This window comes from Equus przewalskii, chromosome 9 (assembly GCF_037783145.1).
Source record: "Equus przewalskii isolate Varuska chromosome 9, EquPr2, whole genome shotgun sequence".
Classification (NCBI taxonomy): Eukaryota; Metazoa; Chordata; class Mammalia; order Perissodactyla; family Equidae; genus Equus; species Equus przewalskii.
In genome coordinates, this window is record NC_091839.1 from 4,937,074 (window position 1) to 4,959,323 (window position 22,250).

The window sequence follows — 22,250 nt, forward strand, 5'->3', positions numbered from 1 at the left end:
AGATGAAAAATACGTGTTTGAAATGAAAACTTCACTGGATGGGATTATCAGAATAGACACTGAAGGAGACAAAAATCAGCTAGCATGAGGACATAGGATTTGAGGACAGAAGAGAAGCAAATTGAAGCGTAAAGAAAAAAGACTTTAAAACATGGACAGAGTCTCAGTGACCTGTGGACAATATCAAGCAGTTTAATACACCTGTAAAAGGAGACACAGAAGGAAATGGAGGTGGATTTTTTTTTTTAGAAATAATTATGCAAAATATCCCAGGTTTGATGCAAAACATCTCCCCATAAATAGAAGAATCTCAAAGACCCCAAACAAGATAAGTACAAAGAAATCATACTTAAAAGGATGAAAACAAGTGATGAAGCAGCTATATATATATAAAAATATATATTATATATATTTTAAAAAGACATTGCATACAAAAGTGATAAAAATAAGATGGTAAATAGGTTGATAAACATAAGCCCTTCCTTTTATTTAAAAAAATTTCTTTAAAAGATATTTGACTACTTAAGATAAAATAGTAAAAGTGAATTTTGAAGTTTATAACATACACAGATGTAAATTATATGATAACAATATTACAAAGGACACGAGGAGGTAAAAAGAAGTGTACTATTGCACAGTTCTTGCACTGTACATGAAGTGGTATAATACTACTGGGATGCAGACTGTGATAAGTTAAAGATGCATGAAATAAATTCTGGAGCATGACTAAAAATAAAATGAATAAATATAGCTAATCAGCTAACATAGGAGTGGAATAATAAAAAATACTTAATCCAAAAAAAGGCAGGAATGAGGAACAAAAAAGCAGTAAGAATGGAACAAAAATCTACAAGATGGTAGATTGAAATCCAACCATATAATAATTACTTTAAATGTAAATGGTCTAAATACCAAAAGGCAGAGATTGTCAGTATGGATTAAAAAACCAACATAAAATTATATGCTGTTTAAGAAATATTTTAAATATAAAAACATGAATAGGTTAAAAGTAAAAAAGAAAGAAAAATACATACCATACAAATACTTATGAAGAAAGCTGAAGTAGCTATACTAATATCATTCATCATAGACATCAGGACTGAGTATTATTGGAGAGAAACAAAAACATTACACAATAATGAAACAAGCAATTCATCAAGAAGACATAAAAAACCTAAAATTGTATGCACTGAGCTAAAATCAAAATACACAAAGCAAAAACTAACATAACTAAAATCACTGTCACAGTTGGAGATTTCTACAGTCCTTTCTCAATAAGTGGTAAAATAAGTAGAGAGAATATGGTAAGAATATAGAAAACTTGAAAAATATTATCAACCAACTTGACATAACTGAAATTTATAGACCATTATACTTAATAAAGGTAGAACACAGTAGTCCCCCTTATCCATGGGGGATGTGTTCCAAGACCCCCAGTGGATGCCTGAAACCACTGATAGTACCAAATCCTGTATAAATACTATGTTTTTTCCCTATACATATATACCTATGATAAAGTTTAATTTATAAATTAGGTACAGTAAGAAATTAACATAAGTAATAACAAAATAGAACAATTATAACAATATACTGTAATAAAAGTTACCATAGATCTTAACAACCTCAGCGTATGATTTTTTTTCCTTATTAAGTCAAGAACTTTCACCTTTTCACTTAAAGGAAACATTTATGGCTTCTCTTTGGCATATCCAAATTGCCAGCATCACTGCTCTTGCTCTTTGAGGCCATTATTAAGTAAAATAAGGATTACTTGAACACAAGCACTGTGATACCACAACAGTCAATTTGATAACCAAGATGACTACTAAGTGACTAATGGGCAGGTAGTGTATGCAGTGTGAACATGCTGGAGAAAGGGGTAATTCACGTCCTCAGCAGGACACATGGGATGGTGTGAGATTTCATCATGCTACTCAGAGTGGGATGCAATTTAAAACTTATGAATTGTCCATTTCTAGAATTTTCCACTTAATATTTTTAGACCATGATTGACTGTGGGTAATTGAAACCACAGAAAGTGAAACTGTGGATAAGGGGAGCCTACTATATACATTCTTTTCAAGTGCATGTGAATTATTCACCAAAATAGACTATTTGCTGTTATGTAATACAAGTATCAATAAATTTAAAAGGGTTGAAATCATAGAGTATGTTTTCTGACCATAAAATATTAAATTAAAAATAAACAATAAGATATCTATTAAATAACCAAATATTTGGAAATTAAACAATACAATTTTAAATAATCCATGAGTCAAGAAGAAATCACAGAAAATTAGAAAATATCTTGAACTGAATAGTAATGGAAACGCAGCACACTAAATTATTGGAACACAGCTAATGTGGAGTTGAGCACATCTAAACAGTGCTTAAAGGAAAACTTACAGCTTTCAATACATATATTTAGAAAAGAAAAGTCTAAAATCAGTGATCTAAGCTCCCATTCTAAGAAGCAAGAAAAAAAAGTGCAAATTAAACCTAAAGGAAGTAGAAGGAATGGAATAATATAAATAAGAGTGGAAATCAATGAAATTTAAAGTGGACAAATAGTAGAGAAAATCAATCAAGTAAAAACCTGACTCTTTGAAAAGATCAATAAAATCTATAAAATTCTAGTTAAACTGATCACAGAAAAAGAGCAAAGACACAAATTGCCAACATCAGGTATGAAAGAGGAGTCATCAGTAAGGATCCTACAGACATTAAAAGAATAAGAAGGAAATATTATAAACAACATCATGCCATTAAAATGATAACGTAGATAGATTGGACAAGCTCCTTGAAAGATACAAATCATCAAAACTAACTTGGGAAGAAATAGAAAGGCTTAATAGTCCTCCACCTGCTTTTGAAATTTTTAATTAATTAATAATTTTTAAAACTTCTCACAAAGAAAACTCCAGGCCAAGGTGGCTTCACTGGGGACTTTTATCAAATATTTAAGGGAGAAATTATTCATAAGCATCCATAAATTCTTTCACAATATAGAGAAGGAGGAAACACTTCTGACTCATTTTATGAGGCCATCGTTAACCTGATAATGAAAACAGACAAAGACATTATGAGAAAAGAAAACTCCAGACTGATACACCTCATTTACATAGTATATCAATCTTCAACAACATATTAGCAAACTGATTCCAACATTTTGGGACCAAATCAAGTTTACCCCAGGAATGCAAGGTTGGTTTAACATTTCAAAATCAATCAATGAAATTCATTATTTTAACAGAATAAAAGAAAAATTATCTTGATAGATGCAAAAAGAAGCACTTGAAAAAATTCACCATTCATTCATGAAAAAGAAAATGCTCAGCAAACCAGGACTAGAAAGGAACTTCTTCAACCCAATAAACGGCATCTATGAAGAAGCTACAGCTAGCACCACACTTAATCACGAAAGATTGTTTTCATCCTAAGATCAAGAATAACAAGGTGTCCACTCTCACCATTTCAATTCAACACGGTATTGAATATCCTAGCCCACGCAATCAGGCAAGTAAATGAAAATCTAAAAATATACAGACTGTATAGGAAGAAGAAAAATTTTCTTTCTTCAAAGGTGATGTGATATCATACATAAAGAATCCTAAGGAATGTCCAAAAGCCTACCAGAAATAATAAGTGAATTTAGTAAAGCCTCTGGGTACAAGTTCAATATTAAAAAACCCAGTCTTTTCTCTGCATACTAGAAACAAACAATTGAAAAGTGAAATTTAAAAAAATTATGAAGCATCTATAACCATGAAATTATACAGAAATACATTTAACAAAAGATACGCAGGACTTTGACACTTAAAACTACAACACATTGTTGAGACAAATTAAAGACGACCCTAGGAAGTGGAGACATTTTCCATGTTCATGGATTGAACACTTAATATTGCTAAAATATGAATTCTCTCCGAGGAGATCTACAGATTCAAAACAATCCCAATCAAAATGTCAACAAGCTTTTTTTGTTTTCAGTTGAAACTGACAAACTAATTCCTTTTTTTTTTAAGGTTGGCCCTCAGCTAGCATCCGTTGCCAGTCTTCCTCTTTTTTTTTTTTTCTCCCCAAAGCCCCAATATATACAAATATATATCCTACTTGTAGGTCATTCTAGTTCTTTTCTGTAGGACTCTGCCACAGCATGGCTTGATGAGCAGTGCATAGGCCTGCACCCAGGATCCAAACTGGCAAACCCTGGGCCACCGAAAGAGAGTGCGTGAACTTAACCACTCAGCCATGGGGCTGGCCTCTGACAAGCTAATTCTAAAATTTGTATGGAAGTATAAAGTCCTAGACATCCAAAACAGTTTCTAAAAAAATACGAAAGTTGGAGGATTTATAACTAACTGATATCAAGACTTTCAATAAAGCTATAGTAATCAACACAGTGTGATATTGGTGTCAGGACAGACATATAGATGAGTGGATATAGATTCTGAAATATAGATCAGATTAGAGGTCCATAAATAGACCCACACTTACATGGTTATTTGATTTCTGATACAAGTGCTAAGGTTATTTGATCAGGAAAATGATAGTCTTTACAGCAAGTGGTACCAGAACAATTGGATATCCATATGGAAGAAAATGAACCTCAACACTTACCTCACAACTTACATGAAAATTAACTTGAAATGGATCAATAGACCTGAATGTAAAAGGTAAAATTATAAAACTTCCAGAAGTAAATATAGAAGAAAATCTTTGTGAACTTGGGGTAAGCAAAGATGTCTTAGATAAGACATGTTTTCTTTTCCTAAAAGGAGAATTTGATAAATTGGACTTTATCAAAATGAAAAAACTTCTGCTGTCAGAAACACGCTATTAGGGAAATAAAAATTCAAGACAAACTGAGAGAAAATATTCTTGATACATACATCTTTCAAAGGACTTATATAATATCTTACAAAGGATTCAATAACAAGAAGACAAACAACCCAATTTTAAAATGGGCAAAACATTTTAACAGACATTTCACAGGCTAAGAAGCACATGGAGAGATGCTCAACGTTATTAGTCATTAGGGAAACAAATCAAAACCACAGTAAGATGCCACTGAACACCCACTAAAATGGGCTAAAATTAAAAAGACTGACAATACTAAGTTTTGATAGAGCAGCTAGAACTCTCCTACATTTCAGAAGTGTAAAATGGTTCAAGCCCTGGCGGTCTAGCAGTTAAGATTCGGCATTCTCTCTGGTGCCACCCAGGCTCATTTACCTGATAGGGAACCACACTACCTGTCTTTGGTTGTCGTACTACCGTGGCTGTGTGATGCTGAAAGCTATACCGCTGGTATTTCAAATACCAGCAGAGTCACCCATGCTGGACAGGTTCCAGTAGAGCTTCCAGACCAAGACAAAGCAGGAAGAAGAACTTGGCCCCACTTCTAAAGAAAATTGGCCATGAAAACCCTACGAATAGCAGTGGGGCACTGTCTGATATAGCGCCAGAAGGGGAGAGGATGGTGGAAAAAGAACTGGGCAAGGTTCTGCTCTTCTGTACCCAGGGTCGCTGGGAGTCAGAATCGACTGGATGGAACTAACAACAACGAAAAAAATGCTTCAACTACTTTGCGAACAGTTTAGCAGTTTTCATAATGTTAAACATACACTATGTGACCCAGAGATTCCACACCTAGATGTTTACCCAGGAGAGAGGAAAATGTGTATATACAACCAAGACTTGTACACAAATGTTCATAGCAGCTGTTATTCGTAACAGCCCCAAACTAGAAATCACCCAAATGTCTAACAACAGATAAGTGAACAAACCAGTTATGGTACATTCATACAATGAAATACTATTCAGCAATAAAAAGGATGGACTCTGGTACGTGTGATAGTGTGGATGAATCTCAAAAATGCTATGCTGGGCAAGGGAAGCCGGCAGAGTCTTTGCCATATTATTCCATTTACATGAAATTTTAAAAAGGTAAAACTCATCTATAGTGACAAAAAGCAGATTAGTCATTGCCTGGGGCCAATGGGTAGGCAGGCAGATTGTCTGGGCAGAGGTGAGAGAACATTCTATATCTTCTTTGGGGGTGATGGGTACATGGTTGTATACATTTGTCAAAATGCATCAGACTCTACACTTCAGATAGGTGCATTTTATCATGTGTAAATTATGCCTCAGTCAATCTGAATTAAGACGAAAAAATATAGGAAAGCATTTTTATGTCACTGAGCTTAGAGAAGGATTTTTGGAATAAGATATAAAAATTATAAACCACAAAGGAGAAGCAGAATTCTACTACATTAAAATTCAAAACGTCTACACATCAAAGACACCACCAGCAATGTTAAAAAACAGGCGACAGACTGGGAGAAGATATTTACAACCCATATAACCGAAAAAAGACTGGTACCCAGAATATTTCACAAACTGTTTTAAATCAATAAGAAAAATACAAATAATCTAATAGAAAAATGGTCAGGACATCATCAGGCAAATCATAGGTGAGAAAGCTAGAGAGCCCATAAACATGTGAAAAGATATTCCAGCTCTCTCTTCAATGGGGAAATACAAACAGGAATGGCAAAGTGTGATCAGCTGTTGGGGGCGATGTGCGGAAATGGGAAGTTTTGTGTTCCCAGCGGGAGTGCATCTTCTTAGAACAATTCGGAGACGAATTTGGCAAGGGCCTGGAAGTCAAAGATGGGCTTCCCCATCACCCGACAGCCCTCATTAGCTGCAAACCCCAGAGTCCTCGAGTCTAGGTGCACAAGGAGACGTTAAAATGCGCCAAGTGCAGATTGTTTGTTAGCCTCCAAGTCGGAATATCTTACATTTCCATTAATTGAGCAATGGACAAATAAAATGCAGTATAGTCGCATAATGGAAATACTCAGTAATTAAAATGAATAACCTAGATCTATATATTAACACGACAAGATCTAAAAAATACATATCTTTATATGAAATATATTTAAATATATATTTATATATGTTATATATAATAAATATATTAAATATATATTTATAGAGAGAGAGGGAGAGAGAGAATGAAAAAGCAAGCTACAAAAAGATATATACTGCCCAGAAAGGGAGGTGCTTAGTGAGACCCCGAGAAGGGGTCCCCACTTTCTGGAGATAGAAGGGGGCAGTGTTGGGGTGAACAGCTGGAAACTGCCCGTGAATAAGGCGTCTCCCAGCCCCTAGGACTTCGCAGCAGAGACCCGATCCCAGTGCTCTGTCAGCAGCACAGGTCTTTGGAATGTGTGGGATGCTGCCGCCCGGCCGTCACCCGTGGCAATAAGATGTGAACCAGCGCTGGAGTGCGTTGTGATCCCACACAGGCCGGGCGCTGCAGAATGCGAGATGAGCGAGCCACAGGGCCCCTGGCGCCGCCCCACATCACAACCTCGCCTTCGTTTTTCTTCTCCACTACCATTCCACTTAGTTTGGCTCCACGGACTGGCTTTGAGGTTTGGCACTTTCACATTTTTAATATAAACCCAGATTCTTAAGACAGCAGCATCAAATCCTAAGAAAACCAAAAACCAAAAAAACTACTTCCTAATTTTCCCTGCCATTTGTCTCCAAAAAGGATGTGCATATTAGAGTAGCTTGTAGCCTTTCCCTAAAAGAGAAAAGAGAAGTCGGCTTTCTCTTTCCCACGCACTCTGACCTGCATAATCCCAAACCAGCGTGAGGAGGGAGCGCTGTGTGATCTTAAACTCGTGACTTCTGATGCCCTGTTTGAGACGGGCATGTAGGCAGGTGGGAGGTAGATACCTCTGAGGTTTGTCTCTGACCACATCCTTATCTGAGTCTGTCTTGTCTGTCTTCTGTGGGGACTTTGAGAAGCATCAGTAGCCAAGCCGGAGAGGATCAGCAAACTGATGAAGGAAGGCCCTTTTGTACCGATCAGAGAACAGTGCTGAGAAATGGGAACCATTTGCCTGCCTTCCCACGAGGGCCAAATGTGTTCCTTTTGCCCTTCCAGGTCCCTCTCCACTGGGCTCTCTGCCTTCGAGGCTGGCCCATGTGGACCACATTAATGGGCTCCTTTGCCTCTGGCTTCTAGCTGCGTCCAGCCCCTGGGATTCTTCTGCTCAAGATTGGAATGAGAGAGGAGAAGGAGAGAGGGCACTTACTCCCTGCGGGGCCGCCCTCATTGCAGGTCACCGCCCAAGGGGGCTATCAGCCAGCCCTTGCTTGCTTGCACACTCACAACCAGATTCTTGTGACAATATCCTAAAAGTGAAATAAACCTGCATTGCCATTTTCCTAGCAATCTCTATCTGTATTGGGAAAAAACAGTCCTTCCTCCTTCTCTGTCTTTCTCCTTTACTTTCCCACAGAACACTTCACTTCTGACACTTCTGCTCACCAGATGTGGGGAGGGGGTTTCCCCCACCAAGCAATTCTGCGACGCCAGTTGGGAGTCCTACAATTTAACTCAATTTTGACACTCTCTACCTGGAGATAGCATCAGATTCCATAGGTTAAGGGCTCAGTCCTACCAGGCTGGCCCCAACCACTTCAGATGCCCATGGCAACTCCAGGTTGTCACCTGTGCTTCTGATGGATGGGCTATAAATCAGAGGTTCCATGACTCCGTCCTTGGATCCGATTAACCAGCTAGAGTGGCTCAGAGAACTCAGGAAAACAGTGATTACATTTACCAGTTTACAGAAGGACATGATAAAGGATACAGATGAGCAGCCAGATGAAGAGATACATAGGGCAAGGTCTGGGAGGGTCCTGAGCACAGGAGCTTCTGTCCCTGTGGCATTGGGGTGTGTCATCCTCCCAGTATGTGGATGTGTCCACCAACCTGGAAGTTCCCTGAACCTGTATTTTTGGGATTTTTGTGGAGGCTTCAACAGGTAGGCATGATCCATCGTCAATTCCATTTTCAGCCCTTCTTTCTCAAGAGAATGGCGGGTGGGGCTGAAAATTCCAAGCTGCTCATCATCGCTTGGTCTTTCCAGGGACCAGCCCCCATCCAGGAGCCCACCCAAACTCGCCTCATTAGAACAGAGGACACGCCTTTTAACCAGGAAATTACAAGGGTTTCAGGAGCCCTGTGCCAGGACCTGGGGCAGACATTTTCTAATAACTCACACTCTTCCTCCATCGCCTTCCACTCGTTCACTCCCAGCACCTATTTATGCAGCACTTACCACGTTCTAGGCTTTCGGAGGATGGCGACGAGGGGCTGGATGCAGTGCAGTCCCTGTCTTCAAGGAGAACGTAGTGTTTCCGGAAGAGAAGAGCAGATACAGAGCTGCGAGTGCCAAGAGGAGAGAGGATTTCTGCCATCTGACCATCTGAAAAGCGGCCTCCCAAGCTTTCTCTATCACAAAGTAGGATTAAGTGAGAAAAACGATTGATAATCACTTGGCATCCCTAAGTAATATCAGTCACTCAAGATTTACTCCGCACTTGCCTCACGTGAAATCGTGTCACAGCCTCGGTACTGGGGGGAGGCGTACAAGTTAGGGGACAACCCTTCCCTGACCTCTTGAAGATTATAGTCTCTTGGGGGTGTCAGATGAGTGGGGCCAACTGATGAGGAAGGATTTCTGGTGAGGAGGCAGCCGGAGGGCACTGGGGAGAGTAGGACAGAGTTCTCATACGAGGAAGGGGCTCCTTCAGTGAAAGTCCATGAAGGTGTTTCCAAAACAGAGTGGTTTAAAAATATGATGCACTCCTGCTGAACTCCGAGTCAGCCAGTGGCTGATCGGTTCCTGGTTAGAGATGTTCAACTGCGGGGAAGTTACCCTGTTTCGCGGGGCAGCCTTGCGAACGGCTCCTAGGAAGGACTGAGCGGGCCTGGGAGTGAGGGATGCAGGCTGCCTTTGTGGGAGAGTTTGGCCAACTCGAACCCCCATTAAAACTGACAACAGAACCTATAATCACAAGCCAATCTACAGACAAGTGTTACCTAGATTCCTGCCATCTCCACCCCAGCTGCTTCCCTGATGAGGTCCCTGCCCTGAGGGCTCTCCACCCTCAGCCGGGTGAAACCAGCAGTTGGAGGTTCAGAAGGAATCCACGGGGAGGAGAGGATCCCATGGTCGGAGGTGGTCAGTGGGCAGAGACGGAACTGGGCCCTGAGGCCCGGTGGAGTTTGGTGAGGCGGCAGGTGATAACGATGATGATGATGCAGAGTCAAACAGCTGTGTCCCAGGTGCTGCGCTAAGGCCTTCATGTGACTTGTCTCACTCAGTCCTCCCTGCGCCCTGTGTGGTGGACATCACCATCCCCACTGAAGGGGAAACAGGTAAGTGACGTGCTCATGGTGACTACGGAATGTGTAGTCTTCACTGGACAGAGAGCACAGCATGGGCGACAGGCACCGTGAGGGGTGTTGAGGGGCAGGGGGAGCCCTGTGGTGAGGGTCAGGCTGAGGGGTCAGGGCTGGAGGGGCACGGGGAGGGTGGGAGAGCCCGGGAGGGCAGCCCTGGGGTGCCGCAGGCAGAAGTGGCCCCCCCTCCAGCTCCTTTTCATTCACATAAAGCTGGGTTTGTTTCCATTTATCTGCTTGACTTTTCAGCCAAGATGCTGTTAGAAAAACATATTGCTCTAATTTAATCCACATGTGCATCCCCAGGACAGTCTAAAAGGAAACTTCAGGTCCTGAGTCCCAGGCCCGAAGCCCCAGCCCTGTGGATGTGGCTGGCAAGGGCTCTGGCCTCAGGACTGACACTGACCCACTTCCAGGGCCCCCCCTTAAGCGAGTGCCCACCTCACCTGTGTCCTGGGCAGGCGAGAGGGGGCGTTGTGGGAAAGGAGACTCATGAGGGAGCTCTCATGGCCTGTTCCCTGCGACTGCCCACAGCCAGAGGGATGTGAAGAGGAGGAGGCCACCTCTGGGGGTGGGGGGGTGGTCCGTGCCTGAGGGGCTTGATTCCTAATCAGCCGCTTCTACCCCCTTTCCCAGGATCAAGGTCTCAAAGCTCTGAGGTGAGCAGGGGTGACACGAGGCAGTTTATCCAATCACGTGGGGGAGATGCTGTCTGCAGGATTGAAGCCATGGATAACCCAGGGCCAGGGCTCTGCCATGTGGCACAAAACTACGTAAGATCTCGTCTGACGGCTGGCCGTGTGTGAGGCGGGGTTTTGGAACCTTGTCTTGAAGCCCCACGTCGCTGGCCGGAAGCCAGCAGGGAACAAAGCCAATGTGCTCATTTCAGTACTCTCCTCAGATTCTGCTCCCGTCACATAACTTATTCTGAATCTAATTATATGATTTGGAGAAACTGATGCCCAAAATTAGAAAATAGGACCTATCTCACACAGATGTTTATTTAGGACAGGGATTGGAGACACAGCCCCAGAGCACAGAGCCAAAATGTCTGACTTTGATTCAGGGTCTAGGACCCTTTTGGTGGCTTATGAGTCAAGATGTCGGTGAATGAATCCCTGCAGAAATGCTGATCCGCCTTCCTTCCAGAGTCGGTCCTTCTACCCCAAAACTCCCCGTCTGCTCAGTCTGGCCTTGATTTCTAAGCAAAGGCACATCTAAATGCCTGTGTGGGAAGAAGCTGATGTTGGAGGCAGCCTGGAGTGTCCACACAGCAGCTTACATCTGGGACCCTCTGGGATCCCTCTCACCCTCATATCCTCCAAGAGTTGAGCCTACAGACCCCTCAGCTGGGAAGGGCCAGGAGAAGCCCTCAGAGCCCATCTGATTGGCATCTCAAAGGATGCTTCTGGAAAGGAGAGATTTGGGTACATTATGAGTTTTTTTGAATTATCCTAAAATGTATTTTTATCAGAAATGGCAAAGGAAATGAAAATAGAATCAGAGAACATCAGCGTGGAATAGGTTTCCATTTGCTGTCAATAGATTGAAGAACAGTCCTTGTTCCTGTCTGTGTCTGGGTGGCCCCGTTGATGTCTATGACTGGGCAGTCTTGTCAGGGTCACCTCTGCCAACGGCAGGGCAGGGCTCCCTGGGGTCTCATGTTGAAAGCTTTGGAGTCTCCCAGGCTACAAGCTACTCCCCTCGATCTCAAGCCAGGGGTTCAACTGTGCATTCAGGATTCTTCATGGAGGCTGAAAGGGCCTGGGAGACCCTCCCGAGGTAGGCAGCACCCCCCGAGTGCCCTTCACAGATGGGCGAGGGGAGGGAGGCCATTCTGGATTTTGCAAGGACTGGTGTTCAGGCCAGGTTTGAGCTGTTCCGGTTCTGTAGGGGTGGCTCAGCCCAATTCCTAGGCAATCCTTCAATGAGCCCCACACAGAGAAGCTAGGGGGCTCTTATAGGGGAGGCGGGAACCCGGGGCCAGGAGCAGGCAGAGCCCACAGAGCCAGAACACCAGATCCTCATGTGTTCAGCCCTGAGCTGACATATGGATCCAAAAGGAGGGACTAGAACTCTGCAGCTTTGCGCTCACCTCACAGGCGGTGAAGCAAGGAGGCCCCCAGATGCAACACCAGGTCCAGTACCAGAAACTAGCCACTTCTCACGGGCTCCCGGGAGAAAAACCCAGAACCTCAGATAACGGGATGTAGACATTGCTTTATCTCCTTTGCTGGGGCTGGGCCTACATTTTGGTTTATCAAGGTGGTCTTTCCAAGTTTCAGTGCCAATTAAGATGAACCCATCTTTCACCATTAATGAAATTGGTAAAGAAAGCACAAACGTGTGCCACAGCTCACAGGCATCAAGGCCACCCGTGTTCCTCTGATGGAAACTTTTTTATGGTTGGACAAGAATTTGATGTCATTCTTTTTTCTGTGGAGGGCTGGGCCTCCAGACACAATGCTGCACAGTAACCCTGTAATCTTTGAGCTCAATCAAAACATATTCCAACAACCTATTCTCGTGCTACAAATGAATGTTTATTTTAAAACAATTTGCTATGGCCTCTTTTTTTCTTTTTAAAGGGAGAGAGAAGAGAATTTCTTGGAGCTCGATTTCTCCCTGCCCCTCAGCAGTTCCCTCCACGCTGAAGGCTGGGTCACACGCTCAGGTCGTAACGAACCACAAAGCTGTTTGGGAGAAAGGGACCACGAGAGGACATTTGACAAAGAGTGAACAGATGTCATTTCGGAGGCAGCCGGCCCACTGCTGCTGGGTCATGTTGGATGGAGACTGATTTTGCTGCAGTAGTCAACAGAGAGGGGTAATAATTATATGTGGGCTGCATTAAGCATCACAGATTAGCTGTACAACACTCTGCTAAAAACCAGCTTGTATCCTGCTTCTCTCGAGATACAACGGAGAGGACCCCTAGTTCCTAGTTTTGAAAGTCGTCTTCCAGGATTCCTACAGACTTTCTGATAGAGAAATAGGTCATGTTCTTTCATAGCTAATTCTGCTGAGCTCGGGGGTGGCACAGAGATCTTCTCCAGAACCGGCCGGGGTGCAGTTCAGTGATCCAGCCTCACCACACCGCCGAGCCGCCTTTTTCCATTTGAAAAATGAAAGAATTAAATTCAAAACAAACAACTTCAATTTAACACCAAACTACAGGGTAACCAATCTTAAAAATGTCACAGCGTAATGGATCTTAATACCCATGGAAAACACAAAAACAGCACCATTGTTCCCCAGCAATGCAGAGCAACCTCGCAGAATTTCAGTGAAGGAGAAAGAAGGGAAAAACACCTTATTACTTCCCACCCCTGCGAGCCATTTTGGTCTCCAAAGGTTTTGGGCTGCCCGAGGCCGTGTGTCTGCAGTGTTTCGGGAAATGACTTGCCTTTGCACGAACGCTGCTCTGTTCTGCAGCGAGGCTGCTGCCCCGGAGCGGCGCCGCTCCATTTCTGGTTAACTCTTCCTTCCCGGGCCTGCGCGCAGGAGCAGCGAGGACAGGGCTGGCGGCAGGAGGGGACGCCAAGGCCACCGCAACCTGGCCCCCGGCAGGGCAGCCAGGACGTGTGCCTTAAGCAGCAGCTTCTCAAAGGCGGCAGGTCTGGCAGAAAGGCCAACGACCCCCTTGGCTCTCTGCAGAATCTAGTCTCAAACCAAGCCATAAAGCAGCTGTCATGAAACACACAACGCGGCCGAAGCCAGGGGACAGAAGTAGGGCCTTGTGGGCCAAGACTGGCCAATCCAGCCCCTTGGGCTCCCCAGCAGGGACAGCTTCTGATCTCTGCCACAGGCATAGGCAGGACCGTCCTCTCCTGGCAGCGCCATGTGAGCGGGGTCCAGGCGGCTACTAGGGCTGGACTTGGGCTCGAGGACATTTCATTCCCCCGTGACACTGACTGAGGGAAGCATAGCGACAGAAATACATTTGGGCTGCACGTCTGAGGGGGAGACGACAGAAAACCGCTTAGCGCTTAAGAGGTTAATACAATTCCTAAGTGTTCAGCAATCACTGCAATTTAGTGCCATTTCGATTATTACACAATAAACAGACCATGTTGTCTGGAAGCAAATTTTTATGAGTATAGCTGAAGGGGCTGCAACTTATTTAGCTGCTGAAACTCGAAGGGAAAGAGCATTTCCGAGGGAGCACAACACGGATCAGCAGTGCAGGTAGCAGAGAAAGGTTATTCCGAGGTCACTGCCCGGCAACTCAGCGCCGTGACCTTTAAAATGAGTATGTCGTTAAAAGGAAATAAAGTTCACCAAAGTGTTCTTTAAACAGAACCATTTTAATAACAATGTTGTTGAGTTTCCGAGTAAAAGATTTGGGAATTTTCAGAAACATGTTATATTCAGGAAAGAACATCATGTTAACATGGGTTGGGAATATGTAAACCGTTTTGCCTACCTCGAATATACATTATACACACACACACACATACAGAGGCATGCCCGCAGGCACACTATAAATAGCCAATTCTTAGACACTGGCCACTGCTGCCTTTTACTTGGGCGCAATGATCACAAACCAGATCAAATTCCTAATAGAACAAGAGACTCAAACATTTCAACAGGAGAACGGGACCGTGGGGAGATACTGCAACTCTCAAAGCCCCTGCAAGATCTCACTGCGCACTGAGCTCCAAAGAGGCACACAGGGCTTCAGACCTGGGGAGGAGGAGAGCCTCGCCCCAACTGCACCAACTGAGAAAGGAAATCACCCCAAATATGCTTCAGGATTCAAGGTTAGAATGGGCACATGTGCACAGAGACGGTGTTTGCTCGTTTTAGAACTTGCAAAGGGCTCTCACATTCACGAGGTGTCTGGAGCAACCAAGTGTCCCTCTGAGTGAGGCAAGGAGGTTGTTATTTTTATTTCATTTTACAGATGACATAACTGAGGCTTCACCTAAGAAGAAACAGCCTTGTTAGCCCACGCCAACAGCTGCTATATTCCAGAAGCCCTCCCAGAGGGAATGAAATCCCAGGAGAAGGAAGGTCCAGGCTCCCTCCTTTGGGGAAATTGGCCAAGCTTATAGCTAAGCCTGACATACGAGCCACAGACCCAGAGGGGCTGGCGCTTCTCACCTGGGATCCAAGGAACTTGATGCAGGCAGCACAGTGGGCAGGACAAAGCTGCAAAGGCCCATCCTGATCCCAGGGAACGAGCAGTAAGCCTGCTGCTGAGAGAGACGTGTGGGGGCTGTGGGAACATAGCCTCTGCCTAGTGGCAGGGAGGGCTCCTCATGTCCAGGAGGCTGAGCTGGCTCCTGGGGCTGCCTTGGTCCCACCAAGAGTAGGTGGTACAGAAAGGAGGTTTCAGCTGCTGAGACCAGGTAAGAGTTTCCACCCCTCTCCAGCAGATCAGCATCCTGACTCCTGAAATCCTACCTTTAGAAAAGCAGAGGTTCTCAAACACTGGAGTGCACCAGAATCCCCTGCAGTGCCTACTGAAAAGATACATTTCTGACTGAGCAGGTCTGGAGTGGGGCCCAGGAGCCACAAAAACAGGCTGCTCAGCTGAGTCTGATAACAGGTGGTCAGAGGAGCACGCCCTGAGAAACTCTGATTTTGGGTCATATTTCTGTGTGTAGCATCCTTAGGTCTTTCAAAAATGCTGATGCTCCTTGGAAAGGTAGCATGTTCAGTTCCTGACATGAGTTTATGCGATACTCTCAACCATCCTCCAGTCCGTCCATCCATCCACCTACCCATCCATCCATCTATCCATCCGTCTATCCATCCACCCATCCATCTATCCATCCATCTATCCATCCACCCATCCATCTATCCATCCAACCATCCATCCATCCATCCATCCATCCATCCATCCATCCATCCATTCATCTATCCATCCACCCATGCATCTATCCATCTATCCACCCATCTATCCTTCAGCTTAACAGATCCTTCCTGGACATTTGTTCTGTGTCAAGCCACGTTCTAGGTGCTGGAGTGATAACAGGTTCAGGATGCACATGAGGGAGTACACCTTAAAGAGGCTGGTGGCTTAGAGAAGGGACACCACTGTGGGAGACTCAGAGGTGAGTGAGCCCACCATGGTCATACATACTCCTGGCCCTGGGCTCGGGGTTCCACAATAGGCCCTGTATTGCTTGGACCACTATGAGAGATGGCTCACAGCATGGTTTGGGCCCCTGGGGCACAAATCATCTCTGCAAGGGGTCAAGTCCTTGCCCTCTCAGAGAGGAAAATGCAATTTATGATTATTGCATGGTGAGAGAGAGGAGGAGGTGTGGGCATGAAGGAAAAATGGGAATAGGAGAATGACAATGGCAGCACAAAGAGACTGGGAAAAAATTCTGCATCTGAGGCCCCTTTAGAGACCCAGGCAAGGCCTCATAGGATCCCAGAAGCCACCAGGCTGAAAGTCTTCTGTCCCCATGCTCCAACTCTATTTTGAATTCTCTTAGAAGCATTGTTTGTAATTGGCCATTCAAAACAACCGTAGTGCTAATAAAGCCATCACCCATGTGGTCCAGTCTCAGGGCAGTGTCTCAGACAAAGAAACGCCACCCACCAACCTCAATGTCACTTCAAAGGAAGTCAAGTTCAAGCCTGACATTTCTCAAACCGTCTGAAGGAAATGCACAGACCCCTGCACTGCTTCTGAAGCCTGTCCCTTCTCTCCTGCTTCTTCCCCCGCATACTGGAGTCCCTTGTCTTTTCAATGCTCCTCAGCACTCTCCTGAAGGCAGAAGTTGCTGGATGATCATGGGCCCCGTTACCCGCTCATCTGAGAAGTGGGGACAGTACTATGACGTCATTCAATGAAATAATACAATCAAGCGTTTAACAAAGGAATTTGTACATGGTGGACAATTAGTAACTTCTTCCACATGAAAAGCTAAATGTAGGGAGAAAATCATTATAGATTTTATTATTTCGGAAGAATTTATTATGTCACGTAAAATGATTCTATATTTTATAAAAATAAATTTATAAATTTGGGGGAATGTTCTCATAGTTTATGGCAAGGAGAATTGGAGAGTAAAGTTACTATTATTCAATGTTTTCCCCCAAATAATTCCCATATTGGGAATTATGGGCTCTATTCTAACAAAAATGGGCTCCCAAAATTCTGCATTTTTATCATGTATGTCTATGCTAGCATTTATGTTATATTCTGAATTAACAAACATCAAACGCTAAAAAATTATATATGCATAAAAATGGGGAAAGGGCTTTGCATCTTTTGTAAATCTCAGTGGAACATACTCAAACCTCTAGCCCTACCAGTTATTCCCAGTTCAAACCACGTGACAATTTTGGAATAGGGGAACATTAATGACTGCAAAACAATAAGAGAGCTGTTTGGGCATATGCTGAAAAAAATCCTTAAATGAGGCTGTCCTTATCATCCCATGCCTACTAATGAATATCACTCTCAGTGAAGGACCTTCTGGCTCACTCACGTTCTTTCTGTTTGTTAAAATAGCATTCAAGTCATTTTATATAACACAAAGTTAATGCAAGCCCAAAACAAAATAAAAGGGAAAGAATGTCAAAAGAACAAACTTTTAAACTCTGCACTTTTTATTATTAGATGCTATTCCTAACTTGTTAAAATTGATCAAATAGAAAGCTGTGAAAAGAGAAAAAATTAAGCCAACTGGAAAAGTGTGACTTGGGTTTAATATTTTATAATTGCCAAGGGACATACTGAGATCAATGAATTTTTGCCTGAGATGAACGTCAGAAAGAGATGTACTTCAGTCTTTTAGGGAACATTGGTCTATTTAATTCTTGTGTCTGATGCATGTGAAATAGGCCTGCCTGGGCCTCCTCGCTTTGCCGGGGGCATCGCCGGCAGCCGACATTACCACTTTTAATAGGCCGCTGTCTGAGGAGTGGCAAGGGATCCGATAACCCATCGGACTCTAATGGATCTGCCTGTTTATTCACTTACACCTTTTTTTCCAGCTAATTTTAGTTTTGCATGCTGAGTTGTTTCGCTTTGAATTAAATGGATAGAAACAAAGGGAAAAGTCTGTGCAGCTAATAAGCCATGATTATGTTCCTGGCCCCTCTCGACAGGTCTCTCAGTATACTAGGTGCACCAGCTGAGGACAGACCCACTGGGGTGTTTTCTCCACTTGTTGACGAAATTAACATTTTATACATGCTCAAATTTAGAGGAAAAATTAGATTATTCAAATTGCTTTACGTGTAATGTGCTGTTGTTTGTCGTAGACCTAAACGCCCAGCCTTGGGCCCCAGACGTCCTCAGATTTCAGACACCGGTCAGTGACTTTTCCTGCCAGGAGAGTCACCCCAGAGCTCTCTGCAGGGTCATACGCACAGGACAGAGGCCCACAGGCTTTGCTGCATCTAATGAAAAACTGGAGAGACACAAGGAAACTGTCTGAGTGCCCTTCAACAGAAATAACAGAAGTCACTGCTTGAAAAACATCCCCCCTCCCAACTCCATCCTTATGCCCAGAGAGCTTGAAGAAGATTCCAGAAAACTTTTAGGCCGGTACTGCCAAGGAATATGAGAGGGACGAGGATGTCCAATGTAAGAGAGAAGTGAAAAAATGGCCAGCTTCCCCGCATTTTCTGAACAAGAGCTATTTTCTGTTGTGGGGTTTTGTCACAAATATCCTGCCTACAGAGGGTGAGCAGCACCCCCCTCCCCCCGGGCCCCATAGGGACTCCCACGGATTCCTCGTGGTCCCAGCAGGTTCCAGGGGCTGCCGTCACCCCGCCACTGGTAAAGTTGGCCTCAGCTGGAGGCTGCTGGCCTGAGCTCCAGAAAAGGCCCCCTCCACTTGTGGGGAGGGATAATGATCCCCCAAATGCAGAAGATTCGCCTCTAAACAGCTCATGCTCCAAGGGAAGTGCCCCAAGGATGGCACCATACTGTGTGGCTGAGTTGTCTCCTGGCAGAAAATTAACAACCTTGTCGCCCAATCAGAAGCTAAGATAATTTACAAAATAATCTGGAAAATACTGAGAGAATTTAGACTAGCTGGGAGAAAGAGAACGTGATCTCTCACAGAATCAAATAAAAATAGGGCTCTCAGAGTGTTAAACAGAATGTCAACAGCTATCTAAATGAAAGCCCTCTGAGATGAAACAATAGCCTACTACCTACTTTTGCCCTCGCACAATTAAAATCGGGTAATTTTTTAGCCTGTTTCTCTCAGCTCTAATCTGTCACCAGAAGAAGAAAGCCCCTTAGCGTCCCAGCTGTATCCAGTTTCACACAATGGCTTTTCCTCTCCCCACCAATTCTCAGTGCAGCCGGAAGTCAGTCAGCTCAGCCTCGTCAGCCTGCCTTTCTTGGACTCACGTTCCTTAGGTTTTTCTTTCCAAGCCCCAAATCACCCAAATGGTCTTTCCTTCATTCAGCAGCATTTGCTCAGCAAATATGGGTCAACTTCTGCCATATGCAAAGCACTAAGCTGGACGCTGGGTCGTTGGCATAGAGCTGAATAGGACACGCTTCTGTTTGTTAAAGAAACGAAGAAATGCAGTGCGTAGGGTCCCCGGCTGACGCCCCTGCACGGTGTCATTCAATCCTGCTGTCCAGCCCGGGGACGAACGTGCTCTCCCTCTTATCAATACACAGCCTACAATAAAAGGATGCACAGGTCCACAGGCCGTGCCTGCAGCGTTCCCGCCAGTGCATCCCCGACATGCAAAAAACTATGCAGTCACCGAACAATCACAGTTCCCTCAATTCGTGCGTGGGGACACGGATCCTCACTCTCAGATCCAGTGTGCAAAGCAGATGGGGAACAACGGACTCAAGTTGGAAGTGATTTACTTCATTAGCTGGGATTACAAGTTTAACTTACAAACCAGAGGTCAAAATTTCTCATTAACAAGGGGGCCGTGAATCGCTTCAGGCTTTGGTTCAAGAGGAGACCACTCTTATTACTAACTACACATTTCAATCTGTCTTTGATGTTGTCCTTCTTCCCTCCTCCCTTTTATTTTTTGGCAGAGGAGCTGATTTTAATTGTGGCTCTACAACAAGGCTCCCTCCATCCCGGGGAGCAGCCTCGTGTCTGCTGCCGCCGAGCGCCAGGCTGCAAGATTGGGTGCAGCCCATCGCTCAGGGCACATTTTAATGGCTCCCCTTTCCTACAAGGCTTGGATTGTTTTCCACGTGATTCTGGTTAATTTCGCTGCGGGAAAGGGCATCAGTTTTCCTTGTGAGCTTCTGATCCGTCTGCCTCAGAGAGGTGAAATATATTAAAACAGAGAAGGAGGCGTCATTCTAACTTTCCGAATGCAAAGACCAGACCCAGCACATTCTTCAGCACCCGGAATAGAGAAAGGAGTTTGACATAGACCATTACACTATAAAAAGCGCTCTTTTGATAAATCAGCTCAGGTTCTTTACAAAATACTCAAACTGTCTTCACATGCTTCTTGTCTTCAAAACCACTGCCAAGGGTTGAAGGAAGCAACTCGAATGAGATAAAACCCTTTGCAGAGGACGCTATACTTAGAATCTCAAAATCCAACACCACGGAATCCTTCTCCAAATAAGAACCAGGAAAATATAGCGGCGGCTCACAGCGTGCAGCACAAATAATAGAACGCTTCACTCACACTTACTGTTTCTATAGCCCAAGACCCACAGGCAGGCCACGGAGGCACAATGACCATTTCAACTGAAACAAGGCTTCAGATGGAGTCACTGATGGGAATGATTACGATATCTAATTATTTAGAAGCATAGCAGTTATCGAAAATAACTAAATTGTTATTCCGGTCTAGTCTGGTAAGAAGGTCACATTCAAACCGCATAAGCTCTAAACACTCCTTAGTTACTATTAACGTGCAGGGATGTGGCCGTTAATGTTTGTTCTTTCTGAGAAATGTTTTCTTAGTCGTCATGTGAAGAGCCCATAGGTACGAGAGAGATAGTGGATGAAGGCCCGGTGTCCGCTGGAGAGGTGTCTACACTGCCCCCGATTCAGAGGGCAGAGGCAGCTGCCAGAACCCAGGCTCCCCACTTGGCTGCACCCAACTCCAGCCACATTCCCGGCAAGGCAGTTTGCTGTGGAAGCCACTGCACTGCGGGGAAGAAAACCCACTGCAAAACGAGCAAGACAAGCAGGGGTGCGGTGGGGGTCCCACGGAGGGCCCAGTGGCTCCCATTCTGTGCCCCGTGGGGGCTCTTATCCTGGGGGGACTAACTGCCGTCTTTGCTTTCTCTGCTGATGTTCAGTGTTAGTCCCTTTATGTCTCCAGTTCCTTTAACAAAAATACTGGTTAGAACTCAAAGAATGTGTTTGACTGGGAGGTGAAGAGTGGTTCTCAGCTGGGGACAGTCAGCAGCTCAGACCTGGGAAGCTCGGTGGCTCCAGGTCACAGGGGCCCGAGGCAGCCTGGCCATCTGGGCTAGCAGCCACTTCCTGAAGCCCGAGGCACCCCCGGCCAGGCCAGGCGGTCACCTTGACCGGGTTGCTGGGGCGTCTCACCCACTCTGGGGGGCCCCCCTCCCCCGGCAGCCTTTCAGTTTCAACAGGGGGCTATCTTAACAACGAGACATCTTAGAAAGGTCATTATTGCTAGTCTAATTTCAAACAGGCCCCACAATGAAGGGCTGTCTTTGTGTGGGATTAATTTTAAAACCTCAGGATTTGATGTCAGTGGGAAAGAACCAGCGTGGGACTCGTACTGCTGCCTTCTCCTGCTTCTGGCCAGCGCCGGGGGCTTGTTTCTTAGGAGATGAAAACCCTGACAAGCCCTTCAGTCAAGCTGAAAGCAGGCAGCAGTCCAACAACACCCACAGGCCTCCTGGGCATCCTGTGACCCCTCCGAAAAGTCACATTCACTTTGCTCTTGAGAAAGGAAAAATAATGCTGGAGGCATTTTATTTTAAACCATGTGAAATAAGGAAATGTGAAGATGCGAAAATGAAGTGAAAAAAAGTTCGAATTCATTTCCGTCCTTTGCAATGGCTTAGAAGCCA

At 44.6% G+C, this 22,250-nt stretch overlaps 1 long non-coding RNA gene across 1 annotated transcript in view; it reads right to left on the reverse strand.

Annotated features, from left to right (window-relative positions):
• The window catches only part of LOC139085430 (uncharacterized), a 32,101-nt gene extending 22,779 nt beyond the window's left edge, over window positions 1-9,322 (reverse strand). Inside the window, exon 1 of the long non-coding RNA XR_011543711.1 lies at window positions 9,150-9,322. This is a non-coding gene — a long non-coding RNA (uncharacterized lncRNA). The remainder of the gene's footprint in view (window positions 1-9,149) is intronic.
• Between the last annotated feature and the right edge of the window lie 12,928 nt (window positions 9,323-22,250).